Source organism: Mustela putorius, unplaced genomic scaffold (assembly GCF_011764305.1).
Source record: "Mustela putorius furo isolate JIRA1106 unplaced genomic scaffold, ASM1176430v1.1 tig00003869_pilon_pilon_pilon, whole genome shotgun sequence".
Taxonomy (NCBI): Eukaryota; Metazoa; Chordata; class Mammalia; order Carnivora; family Mustelidae; genus Mustela; species Mustela putorius.
Window position 1 is genome coordinate 24,403,258 of NW_025422021.1, and position 12,881 is coordinate 24,416,138.

The window sequence follows — 12,881 nt, forward strand, 5'->3', positions numbered from 1 at the left end:
CCCTATATCACCCAACACTGATTCTATCTCCTGCTTCTCCTTTGTACAACATAGGAATCATCTCATATTTATGCAATTTTTATCTATCTCTTTTCACTAGATTATACACATTTCTAATCCTTTTATATCTCTGGCTCCTGGAAGGGAGACTAACACAATATAGGTACTTCATGATAAATAGATAAAGGAAAGAATTTCCAACTACATAAAACTTAAAAAAATTAATAAAAAAGCAAAATAAGCAAAGTTGAAATGAAAGACCAACATTAAACTGGGTAAATTTGTTTTCAACCTTGATCATAGAAAAGAGTAATTTAATACACACAGAGCTCTAACATATCCTTTAGGAAAAGACCAATAATACATATACAAATAGGAGAAAAACTAATGTTAAAAAAATGCAAAAAATATATAAGGTTTCAAACTTACTAGTACTCAGTGAAATGGAAGTAGAAATACCATTTCTCACCAGGAAGATTAGGGAACATTAAAAAATGTGACAATCTGCAGGGCTGGCAAGCGTTGGGGAGGATAGAAACACTCAGTCTTGGTGTCAGGGCATGGTAAATGAAAATTGGAAAGCAATTTGGAAATATTTATTAACATTTTAAATGTGCATCTGTTGCACTTTTAGAAGTCTTTATAAACGAAAAACTCAAAGGGATGCACAGCATTTACACAACGGAAGTCCATTCAATTTCTTGAAATAGTAGACATGGAACCAGCCTATATGTCCTAATGATAACTCTATTCCCTAGTACAGCACACAGGTAAATTTATCCAAGTCTCTCTTCAAATAGCCTCTACTGCTTTCTTTTCTTCTCTTTTTTGTCTTTTAAAAATTTTATTTATGGGGGTGCCTGGGTGGCTCGATGGATTAAAGCCTCTGCCTTCGGCTCAGGTCATGATCCCAGGGTCCTGGGATGGAGCCCCGCATCAGGCTCTCTGCTCAGCGGGGAGCCTGCTTCCTCCTCTCTCTCTGCCTGCCTCTCTGCCTACTTGTGAATTCTGTCTGTCAAATAAATAAACAAAATCTTTAAAAAAATTAAAAATTTTATTTATGTATTTGACAGAAAGAGAGAGCACAAGCAAGGGGAGCAGCAGGCAGAGGGAGAAGCATTCTCCCTGCTGAGCAAGGAGCCAGATGCTGGGCTTGACCACAGGACCCTGTTATTGTGACCTGATCCAAAAGCAGACTCTTAACCTAAACCACTGAGCCACCCAAGCACTCCTTCTTGATCACCTTATGAAAGTATGCTCCAGATTTTGTCTTGTTTCCCAATATGTAAGGAGTACTCTAGTATTTATTAAAATAAATCTATCAATACTGTCATGAAAAGATAGTCATGAGAAATTGTCACAATTAAAAAAACGAATCACAGGAAACTGCAAGAACATAAGCCAATCTATGAACAATGATTTCTTTAGAGAAGCAGAATGGGGACTTAGCCCTTTGCTTTATATCACACTCTACTGCTTGATTTAATTTTTACCATGGAGCATGTGTTTCCTTGACACTTTAAAATACCCAAGAACAACAGCATGCTGACACTGTCTTTAAAATAGATGGCTACTTGTACTTACTGCTATCCTTCAGCAATTTTCAGTTGGGGTTGGTGTTTGGAATTATAACTTTATTGCATTATGTTTTTTCTCTACAGAGTGAGTGCACAAGAGAGAACATGCATGCGGCATCAGAGGACGTACAAGCCTGCACACAGGTGTACGCCTGTGAGAATAACCTCTCCCTCTGTCTCTACTTGGGAGGCGTGGGGCATGTGGGCACCAAACACAGAGGACCTGCGATATACACAAGGGGAGGGAACACCCTTACTTTTCATTTTTTACTCCTACAACCAGCCCCTATTCCCATCACCACAAAAGCAGTATTTTTAATAGAGAAAATGAAAATTGGCAACACGTGTCCAATGAGTCTCTGTTAGTTGAGGAGACCGGCATCTCAGCCCCTGTTTCGTCCACATTGTTATTCTGTCCTTCTCTAGGTGAAATTTATTTAGAACCAGGACACATTGTATTTTCAGACAGTTTTTAAATATGTGAATATAAATGTGAAATTTTCATCATCTTTCATAGATCCTTGTAACACAATCTCCTAACTTCTTGCTAGAACTGAACAGGACTTTTGGAATGCCCTCTGGTGCTGGATTTAAAATCTATAATAATACATGGAGTTAGAAAAAGTAGATGAGAACTCTACCCCATGTCTTTATAATCCTATGACTGTTAACTAATGTCAACAATAGCGATTATAATTGAGTGCTCAAATTATGCCAAAAACTGTTCCAGGTGGTTTATACATGTGTAGACTCAATATATATAAAGTACTTAGAAATGTGCTTGGTGCACATTAAATGCTCACAAGTATTAACTACTATTATTTTACATAACAAGGTAAGAACTTTTATAATTGTATATTGGAGAAAACCTGAAGCACTCAGTTTCAGGAAATTGCCCAAGGCCATGCAGCTGACAAGTGACATTATCAGGATTTGAATCAAGGCATTGTGACTCCAGATTCCATTCTCTTAACATTAATTCCATACTTCTTTTCAGTAAGAGAGATCTAACATGTTATACTGTGTTGTATAAATGAATCATGTGATTTGATCCTTCAGTTAGGTGGGGGTAGCAAGAATACTGAGAAAAATCAGTTCCTTCGCTGTATCTTGCCAGAAAATTCCAAAGAAGTCAGAACTAGCCACTCTAAACATTAGAAGAAATTATTTTACCCCAAACTTAAAAAGCATTCTTGTGTGTGGTGTAAGAAAGTAGACTTTAAGTATAACAGAGCTATGTTGCACAATAATCTGTGATTGAAAAGGAAAGGACTGGAGTTTTTTCAGGCTGGTGGATTATAATTACCTAATTGGAATATTAAATCCGTTTGTCTTCCTTTGAAGGATATTTCATCTTTTGTTTTACTCCTTGGTGGTACATGGAATTATTGAAAACAGGATGTGCCTGTAAAAAAAAAAAAAAAAAAAAAAAATCAAAAATCGAATTCCCAGCATTGAGGAGTAAAAGCACATCTACTACTAATTGTTGTCATTGAAGCTAAGTACCACACAAAGCCAGAACAACAAATGGTAATGTTAATAATAAAAAGAAGAAGAAGAGGAAAAAGAAGAACAATCTCACTGTATTGTGTAATAGGAAAGACAGGGAAATACGTTTGAAGGGTTAGGCTTCCTTCCCCAGAACTGAGACTACTAAAAGGGGAGAAACTTTGGAGAGAGTTAGTTGCTCTTGTCAGTTTCATTTCATCTTACTTTGTGAGATGCACAGAGGTGGTACAAGGCTCATATATTTACTGGACACTGCTCCACGGAAAATGCTGAAGTCCACATACCCACCGCCCATCTGAACTGCAACAGCATTATTCACGGCAGACAAGTTCTTCCTCTGGCTTGTTTCTCTAATGATAACAGAATCCTTGGTCTAAAACTCAATGTACTGTTGTACAAAACTCAGTGTATCTATTGCAGTCAAATGTCAAAGGAGAAGAAAAGGAGGCCATTTTAAGCATTTTGGAATAAAGTGTTGAAAAATTCTTCAGAAAAAAAGCTATCTATCTATCTATCTATCGATCATCTATATATCTAACTATCTATCTGGTAGAATCAAAGACTAGATGAGACCATACCATGCTTTCAGTCAGGTCTGTTTATATTCTGTTGAATAGTAGAAAACATGCTTCTTTATTAAACGTGTATACACAGAGATAGAATCTCCCTCATGAACTCCAATGGCAAGATGTGTAGGGAAGATACTATTTACTTAATGTAATAATTGATGTTCTACAGTTTTATAAACTGTAGAGATTATTTTACTTTATTGTTTGTATTGGGATGCTGCCATTTTGAAGGAACTAGAACTGTCTCAGGTGTTTTATTTAGTGCTCAACTCCCCCCACCCTCGCCAGGTAAACAAACAAAAACGTTTACTAGAGAATTCTCTTTTGAATTTGCCAGACTTTAGATTCCATTCTGTGATTCATTAGCCAAAACTTTTCTAAGCACTTGAGGTTTTGTTTCCTTGTATGTGTCTGGATTGTATATTTAACTATTTTACCTCTATTTCTTCTTTTTAATGAGTGCACATGATTATCTTAGATGTGAGATTTTCCACATGTAGGGATTGTGTCTGTTATTTATTCTTTACAGAAGGCAGTACAGTTCTTAATACATGTTTTCTGAGGATGATGTTGAGGAAGAAGGGGAGGAAGATGACACCAGGCTAAATGTGGCCAAATATTTTCAGAATGGGAGATGTTGGCTTCGCCTTATGCTCTCCTTATATTAGGTGGGAGAAGCAACAGTTGAAATCATGGTATGCATGTCAAGTAGCTATAATTGTCAAAGGTCAGAGCTGGGCTTGGTAACAAACACCCTACTTTTAATTTCATGTGAATTAATACTTGTTAGATTTATCCTTTATAGGTGTTCCAAGATCCTATTTCTGAAATCCAATGTTTTTGATAACCCTCTAAACTTTGTGACATCTTGAAATTCATGAAATATGCTTTCTTTACATCACCCAAAGGATAAATATGTGAGATTAATACAGTAGCATATCTCCCTCCTGAAAGTTGTCAGCCCATTCTTCTGGACTCATGCTGGGTTATGATTGATCAATTAATTATATACCTAATTACTCAGGCCATAAGCCTTACTGTTTCCACCTTTCCAGTGGCCACCATGCTAGTCGGATAGGCTAGATTTATGCCGTGATGACTAACAACCCTAAAGTCTCAGTGGCTGTGTCAGTTTTCTATGCTGCCTACAATTTTCTACCATTCAATAGCTTAAAACAACACTGTGGGCTCAGGCTGCTTTGTTAGGGATTGGTGAGGGCCTGTGTTAAGGATCTAGGGGGTCACACAGTTTCTTGCCACATTGTCCTTTCTTTGGGCTGTCCATACCAAAGGCAACGTTCATCTTGAAGGCCAGAAAGAGTCCCCTCCCCTGCAGTCTGTAAAGTAGAGTCATTTACAAGGTACTATAGTTATGGGTATAGTATCCCCTCACCTTTGCCATTTTCTATTGGTGTGAAGCAAAGCATCAATTCTGTCTGTACTCAAGAGATTATGCATGGTTGTTATGTATGCAAAATTTGCTGTGGTTCTTAATAAATATACAGGGGTTTTCCTCCACATGGAGATATACAGCCATCCAGGTTGCCTCAATCTTGGGACAATTTATCTCAATTCAAGATCATGATTATGCAAGAGAGGAGAGTGGTGGAGAGTCTCACACCAACAGTTAAATTGATCACCTATCTCTCCAACCCAATGGCCAAAATAGATAAGAGGGGCAATCTTTCCAAATGCCTGAGCAGAGAAGGAATCGGATATGAGTGAGCAATCCTGATTTCCACCACAGTTATCCTAAGAAATCTTCTTTAACATTTTTGATGGTATGTGTATGAATTTATTTTATTATCAATATGCCTTTATATGGACTGACTTGTGTGCCTTCAGAATTCATTGTCAAGTTCTAACCCCCACCATGACTACATAAGATAGGCTTTTAATTATGTCATTGAGATTAAATAAGATCCTATGTGCAGAGCCCTAATCCAATGACTGATGTCCTTCTAAAAAGAGAAAGAAACACCAGGCATGCACAGGCATAGAGGAAAGATCATGTGAGGACACAGCAAAAAAGTCACCATCTTCAAGTTAAAGGAGTGAGACCTCAAGAGAAACAAAGTCTGCTGGCACCTTGATCTTGGACTAAAAGGCTCCAGAACTGTCAGGAATATACTTCTAGTTTTTGAGCAACACAGTCTGTGATATTTTGTTAAGGCATCTTTAGCAAACTAATACCACACAAAAGAAAAACAAATGCAATTAGCACAATATTTAAAGCTTTATCACTCATTTTTTTGGCTTATTGTTTTGGGTGGCCATCTTGTCAATCATATGTTTATTTTTAAATTCCCCTTCTATAGATCAGTAGACAGAGACTCTGAAAAGGAAATGTAACTTTTGCAAAGTTACCTAGTTAACTAGTGTATTCAACTTAGTACATTGTTTACTTTGTGTTTTGGGGTGGTTCAAATTTTTAGTAATAAGTCATCTCAGGCAAAAGTGGTTATTTAGGTAGCCTATAAAAACACTGGCTTTGGGGCATAAAGGGATATGTGAACTAAGCTCACTACTTAGTTTTATTGGTTGCCCCATGGAAACTTCAGTTTAATTGAAAATTCCCATGCAGCATTAATTTTAGCAACCATACCTTTGAGTTTAACAATGCATTCAAATTTTCCAGTCTTAGAAAACAATATTTGAGGCAACTAATGGTAACAACAGTGTTTTCTGGTACTATTATTAGGATACATATGTTAATAGCCAGGTGTCTATGAATGGAATATCCAGGGATCTCATTTTGGGTAGTTTTTGTTAGTAGTATTATAAATATGATTGGGGGAGTGAAGAGATTATTGTTTAAGTAATAGGGAAATTCCTCCCACTCCCATCAGATGTTTGGTCTTGTTAAGTGCACTCTTCCACAGTGTGGGCAATCACTAGTTTCCTTGGTACATTTAACATAATTAATATATGCATTTGTATTTGCAAGGATCTTTCTTTTTTCCTCTTTGTTCATGACATGAACATTACCTTTATACCTGTCTTCTTTACTGGTTACCCTCATCTGTCTTTAAAATAAACTTTTTTCCATTGAATATTAGACCATCAAATTTGCTAAAACTCTTTAATGACTCATAAATAATGTTTTTCTCCCATCTCCTTTTCCTATGGTCCTAAATAGTTTAAACTATTTGCTTAATTTCTTTTTTTAATACACATATTTTGGATTGCTTGGCTACAGTTTTTGTGAGAATTTTCTTTTTTTTTTTTAATTTTTATTTATTTGACAGAGATCACAGTAGGCAGAGAGGCAGGCAGAGAGAGAAAGAGAGGAGGAAGCAGGCTCCCTGCTGAGCAGAGAGCCCAATGCGGGACTCGATCCCAGGACCCTGGGATCACGACCTGAGCCGAAGGCAGAGGCTTTAACCCACTGAGCCACCCAGGTGCCCTGTGAGAATTTTCTAATAACCCTACAGCTTAACCCTCTATTTATTTTTATCTTAAAGATTTTATTTGCTTATTTGAGAGAGAAAGAGAACAAGCTGGGGACTGGATGAGAGAGAAGCAGACCCCTGTTGAGCAGGAAGCCCAGGCCCCTGAGGTCATGACCTGGGCCAAAGGCAGATGCTAAACCAACTGAGCCACCCAGGCACCCCTAGATTAACCCTTTAATCACTGCATCCCAATCTTATTTTCTTTGAGACTTGTATCTATTTTGTTAATTATGACAAAAGCTCCTTTTCTATTCCCCACCACCATCATCACAATTAGCCATTCCAAGTCACTTTTGTGTCTGTTGGAAGATTCAGTAAACTCTATCCCATCCCCAAACATCACGTGGGGCCTCAGTCCAGCGTCATGTTGGAACACCCATCAACCTTCTTACTTCTGTGTGAGCTGCAGATAGTCTCAAAATTCAGATGCACCTCGGGCTGTCTCCAGAGAGCTTCAGAAAGTGGTGAGCCCCTATTTACAGCTAAATCAATGGAGGTTTTGTGTGAGAGAGGGTTTGCTTTAGGTTAACAGACTGCTGCAGTGTTAATAAAAACATATGCAAAACTGCACACGCAGTCTTTTTCTTCTTAAATAAGTGCCCATTAAAAATAACTATATGATAATTAATGAGGAAGGAAGGTAGTACAGTGTAGATGGTTTGTCAATATTGTAGTTAGGTCATTCATCTGTGGAGCAGTGATATTCACCTACTTTCTCCTTTGTTTCAGAGATGTAGAGTTAATATTTCACTTCTTGTTTTAGACACTCTCTCAAGCATTATTTTAAACAAGCAAACAGGGACCACTTCCAAGATAAAGAAAGTCGCCATTCTTTGATGATGAATTCATAATGAAGGGAATCCTCATTCTAAATGGACTTCCGTAAGGCACCGTTCCCCTGAAACTAATGTTCCTAAGTATGTGAGAAGAACCAGCTAATGAATGTTAAATTAAGTTGTACCATACTTAGAGACACGGGCAATGTTTATGTGACACTAGTTTACTTTAAAACACTCCCCATTGACCTTTACAAAAATAATACAATAGCAATTTGAGATGAATATTTACAGTAGGTGGAAATAGTTCTGACGTGCTAATTCCCAAACCGCTGTTTGTGAAACATCCTGCTTCTTTGATCTACATTTTCTTAGGCTTCTGCAGGCAGAAACGGGCAAGATTGCCAAGTTCAATGGGACAATTTCTTACGTGAGAACAGGCGGTCCCCGTCGCCCCAAAAAGGTAGACACAAGTAGACCAAGTTGCTGAAATAAAATCACTGAATTTTTCACGATAGTGCCTGGATAGAAACTACTACCTACCTTTGAAGAAAGCCTGGAAATAGGCAAACTCTAAGAGAATCTATCACTTAAGTGAAAAGCCTGTAAATAGTAATACTTGGCACTTCAATATCAAAAATGTTTTTAAAAAATTTGTCCTATTTGGTGATGAATGTCTCAGCAGCAACGTGTATTCCCCTATTTGAGCCTTATGTATTTTAAGTTGTGAGGGAAATATTTTAAATCAAAGCTGTAAAATAAGCATAGTTAGAGAGCTAACATGAGGATTTTTACTTCATTTACATTCATTACATATTATGAGTTTAATTACCTTCCTCAAATAATACCAGTATGAAGAAAAGATGCTGAAGAAGGCGTACTTCTATGATGATTTTATTGATTGTGACTGATGGATGGCATCAACATTTCATAGTGAAGAATCATGGTTTTGTTACATCAGGAAAATTAAATTGGGAGAGTTATTTTCTTTCCCAGTGATAGTGGCAGTTAGAATATTTCACCTGTAATGAGATGTGTGCGTTATGTGCCATCGTGAACCACGGCTCAGCCATTAAATATATGTAAATGAAGAGAAACACAAGAGAGCCCGGGCATAATAACGTGCAGAACAGAGAAATGGATCCTGGAAAGTGATTAATTTATTTGATGATGCCTCAAGTGAGGAATTTTAGGTCACAAATGAAGTGACAGAATGACAAATTACCATTTTAAAGAATTTACTGGGCATCATTACTGAACAATTGTCAGGTAGTTTATGGTGGCTGAGAAGATGGTATAAATATAGATCTTTTCCTTATCTGAGATGAATTATTAATCACCTTTTTAAAAATCTTTGTGAGTGATGGTTGGCTGTCTGATTGGAAATAATGTGTTCTACAATTTTAACTAAATTCTAATATGATATGTAACAGGAATCTTTACAATTAAAGTCTCAGTGGAGAGTGGTAGGAGGTTTACAGTCAATTGCAGTTTTAATGTGATAAAAGAGGATGAATCCACTCGCATATTTCAATAGATTTCCTTAGGTATATTATCCCTGCTGTGATGTTATTCAAATGTTTACAGTTTATTTTCATTTGAAAAATGACATTCAGATACTTAAATTGTTTTCCTTGGTTTATTAGTTAATGAAAATGAAATTCTAGTAATTACTATAGTTTTGCAGCCTGCCACATTATTTAAAGTGAAGTGACTGCCTTTGTCAGCGACATTATAAATGTCATCTTCCTGTGTTTTGTTCCATTTTTGTTTGCTTTATCTATGTTATGTCCCTTCTCTGTCTCTATGTCACTGTGTCTAATACCAGTACCAACTGGAGGGTGGAAGACAAAGTTACCATTTGAAATAAAGACATTTTCTCAAGTTTTTTTTTTTTTTTAATACATTTTGATAATTAAAGCACTCACTAACCTACTTTGCACCCGGCACCAAATATTACAAAAATGAAAACAAAACTCTCTCTTATGAGGTAAGAAAAATTCTGAAAATTTCTGAAAAATTCAAACATGTTTTAAAATGTCTGTTTGTGTCAGGTTGCTTAAGACAGAGTTCATAAATCTGTTCATGTCCAATCAGCTTCTTAGATCAAATGTATTTGCTATCGCAAAGTGTTGTTTTTTTGATAAGGATTAAAGACAAGGGTTGTTTTTTAAATAGTGTGTGCTAGTTATCTAACAGAGTAGAAATGTCTAGAGAACTGTCTTTGACAAGCTTGCTCTTAAAGCAAGCAAATAGCAGTTGCTGTGTTGCTTTTCAGACAGGAAGGCCCTGAAAGAATCATCTTTCACCTGGAAGAAAGCTTGAGATTTTGCTCCTTTTCCTCTATTATGTGCACCTCCTCGTTTTAATCTTGATTAAAAATCTTTGTGAGTGATTCTGAGAGTATATGAAAAATTTAAATAAGTATTCCCTGTGTTACCCATGACATCTTACATTGCTGAACTGGCAAGAAATTTAAATTTTGAATGTACATGCTACTTTTTAAACTCATTTTGCTTTTACTTTCCCTGCCCCCCTCACCCCCACCCCCCAACGTGGGTGGTAGAATTTTACTGAATCTTTCGGTCGCTAGAAAAAGAAAACTACAAGAATTGTTGGTTTTTAATTTCAGGTATGGTCTCTACATGGCATGCTGAGTTTAGGGAAATCTGAGAGCTGCTTTCCTTTTCCACAAAAGACACTTGGGTTTCCCTGATGTGCATAATGGCACGTTTCAGGTCAGTCCACTCCAGCATTTTCCATTAGAGATGACCCTCACCTTTCATTTTTCTTTTATTCTTGCTTGCCACAGAAAATATAAACATGCAAACAAATGAATGAGGGCATGCCCCTCTAAAGAAAATTCAAATCCTGGATGAGGTGCGAAAGAGAGACTAGGCTTGTTTAACCTAGCACCGTTCAGAGTGATCAAGTGTGCATCAGAGGGGAGAAAAACTGTTGTATGTGAACTCAGCCCTTGCGCCACACTTTCAAAATCTTTGTCTCCTGCCAGCTTACATCAGCTGTCAGAGGGGGGTTGCAAAAATGCAACAAAAATGCCTTTGACTCTGAAGAATTGAGAGAGTGAAAAAGAAAATTCCAAAGTAAAACGGTGAAGAATAGATTTTAAATGGAACTTACAGACACGGGAGAGGTGATGCTTTATGCAGTCAGAAGACGATGATTTTTTTTTTTTGTCCTTTTACATGATTCAAGACGGGAAAGAGGAACATTTGATTAATTGAAATGTCAATGATTGGTCACTGTGTGCCAAGTGTATAGAGAAAATACAAATACGTTGGCTGTGCCCTTAACAAACTTACTCACCGATGAGCAGGTGGGCCCCCAAAGATGTCCAGACACTTCTTGTAATTCTATAAGCTCATATTTCTGAGGAGTTTTATTATACCAAAATGACTTAATTATGTTTATATCCTCTCTTTCTGTCAAGGTTGGTTTATTCTAGAAGCAGCACTTCTCTGACTATCTTTTCCCCTCCAAATTCTTGCAGTGGCATTCCTCCCTTCAAAGGGAAATCCAACCACATAGCTCCAGACAACTCTTTATTTCCTATTTCTCCAACATCCTGCTATAAAAATTCTCAACACGAAGAAAGCAAACCTCCATGGAGCGGCTGCAGAGATTCTAGCATTGGGATTTTACTACACTCAGCTTATCAAACATCTAACCATCCATCATCAATCCATCTGGTAATTTTTAAATGTATTTCCAAGTAAACTGCAGTCATCATTACATTTCCCCTAAATATTTCAGCTTTCCTATCATTAACTAGAACTTAATGTTTACTTTTGTGTTTTTTTTTCTCTTGAACTAAATTTTAACACAATGGAATATATATTCATTGAGTGTCAATAAATGCATACACTTGTGTAACCCAAACCTTTATCAAGATATGAGACATTACTATCACCCGAAAATTTCCTCATCCCCTTCCCATCGATGCCCTACCTCCAGCCCCAGCAGAAACTGCTGTTCTGACTTTTTTACAGCAACAATTAGTTTTGCCTATTTTAGAACTTCCTATGAAATGGAATCATACAATAGGTACTACTTTGTGTCTGGCTGCTTTCACTACAGAAATTTTGTTTCAGATTCCCCCATGTTGTGACATGGATCGGTAGTTTTCTTTTTATGGCTGAGTAGTGTTAGATTCTCTGAACACACTGCAGTTTGTTTTTCCACACTCCTATTAATGGACAATTGGGTTATTTTTTAAGTTTTCTGATCGTTTATTTATTTTATTTATTTATTTTATTTTGTGGGGGTCATTATGAGTAAAGCCACTCTTGGCATTCTTCTTTTGGATGTGGATTTTTGCTTCTTTTGAATAATATCTATAAATAGAATTGCTGGCTCACAAAGTATATGATTGTTATAAGAAATGGATAGGGTTTTTTTGTCTTGTTTTGTGTTCTTTACAAAATCATTGTGCTAGTGTGTATTCCATTTACAGTAAATACAAATTTTGTTTCTTTTACCTTCTCAACATTTGATGTTGTCAGTCTTTTCATTTGAGGCCACCTTGCATTTTTACTTTTTTTCTTTTATTTATTTTTTTATAAACATATAATGTATTTTTATCCCCAGGGGCACAGGTCTGTGAATCGCCAGGTTTACACACTTCACAGCACTCACCATAGCACATACCCTCCCCAATGTCCATAACCTCACCCCGATCTCCTGGCCCCCCTCCCCCCCCCTTAACAAATCAGTTTGCTTTGTAAGATTAAGAGTCACTTATGGTTTGTCTCCCTCCCGATCCCATCTTGTTTCATTTATTCCTTTTCTACCTTCCCAAACCCCCATGTTGCATCTCCACTTCCTCATATCAGGGAGATCATATGATAGTTGTCTTTCTCTGATTGACTTAAGCATTTTTCTTTTTGTTTTATTTTGTTTTCCCTTCATCTATTCTGTATCTTCAGGCATTCTCTTTCTTCAAGATGAGGATGATGATTCTTAAATTAGCCTTCAAAT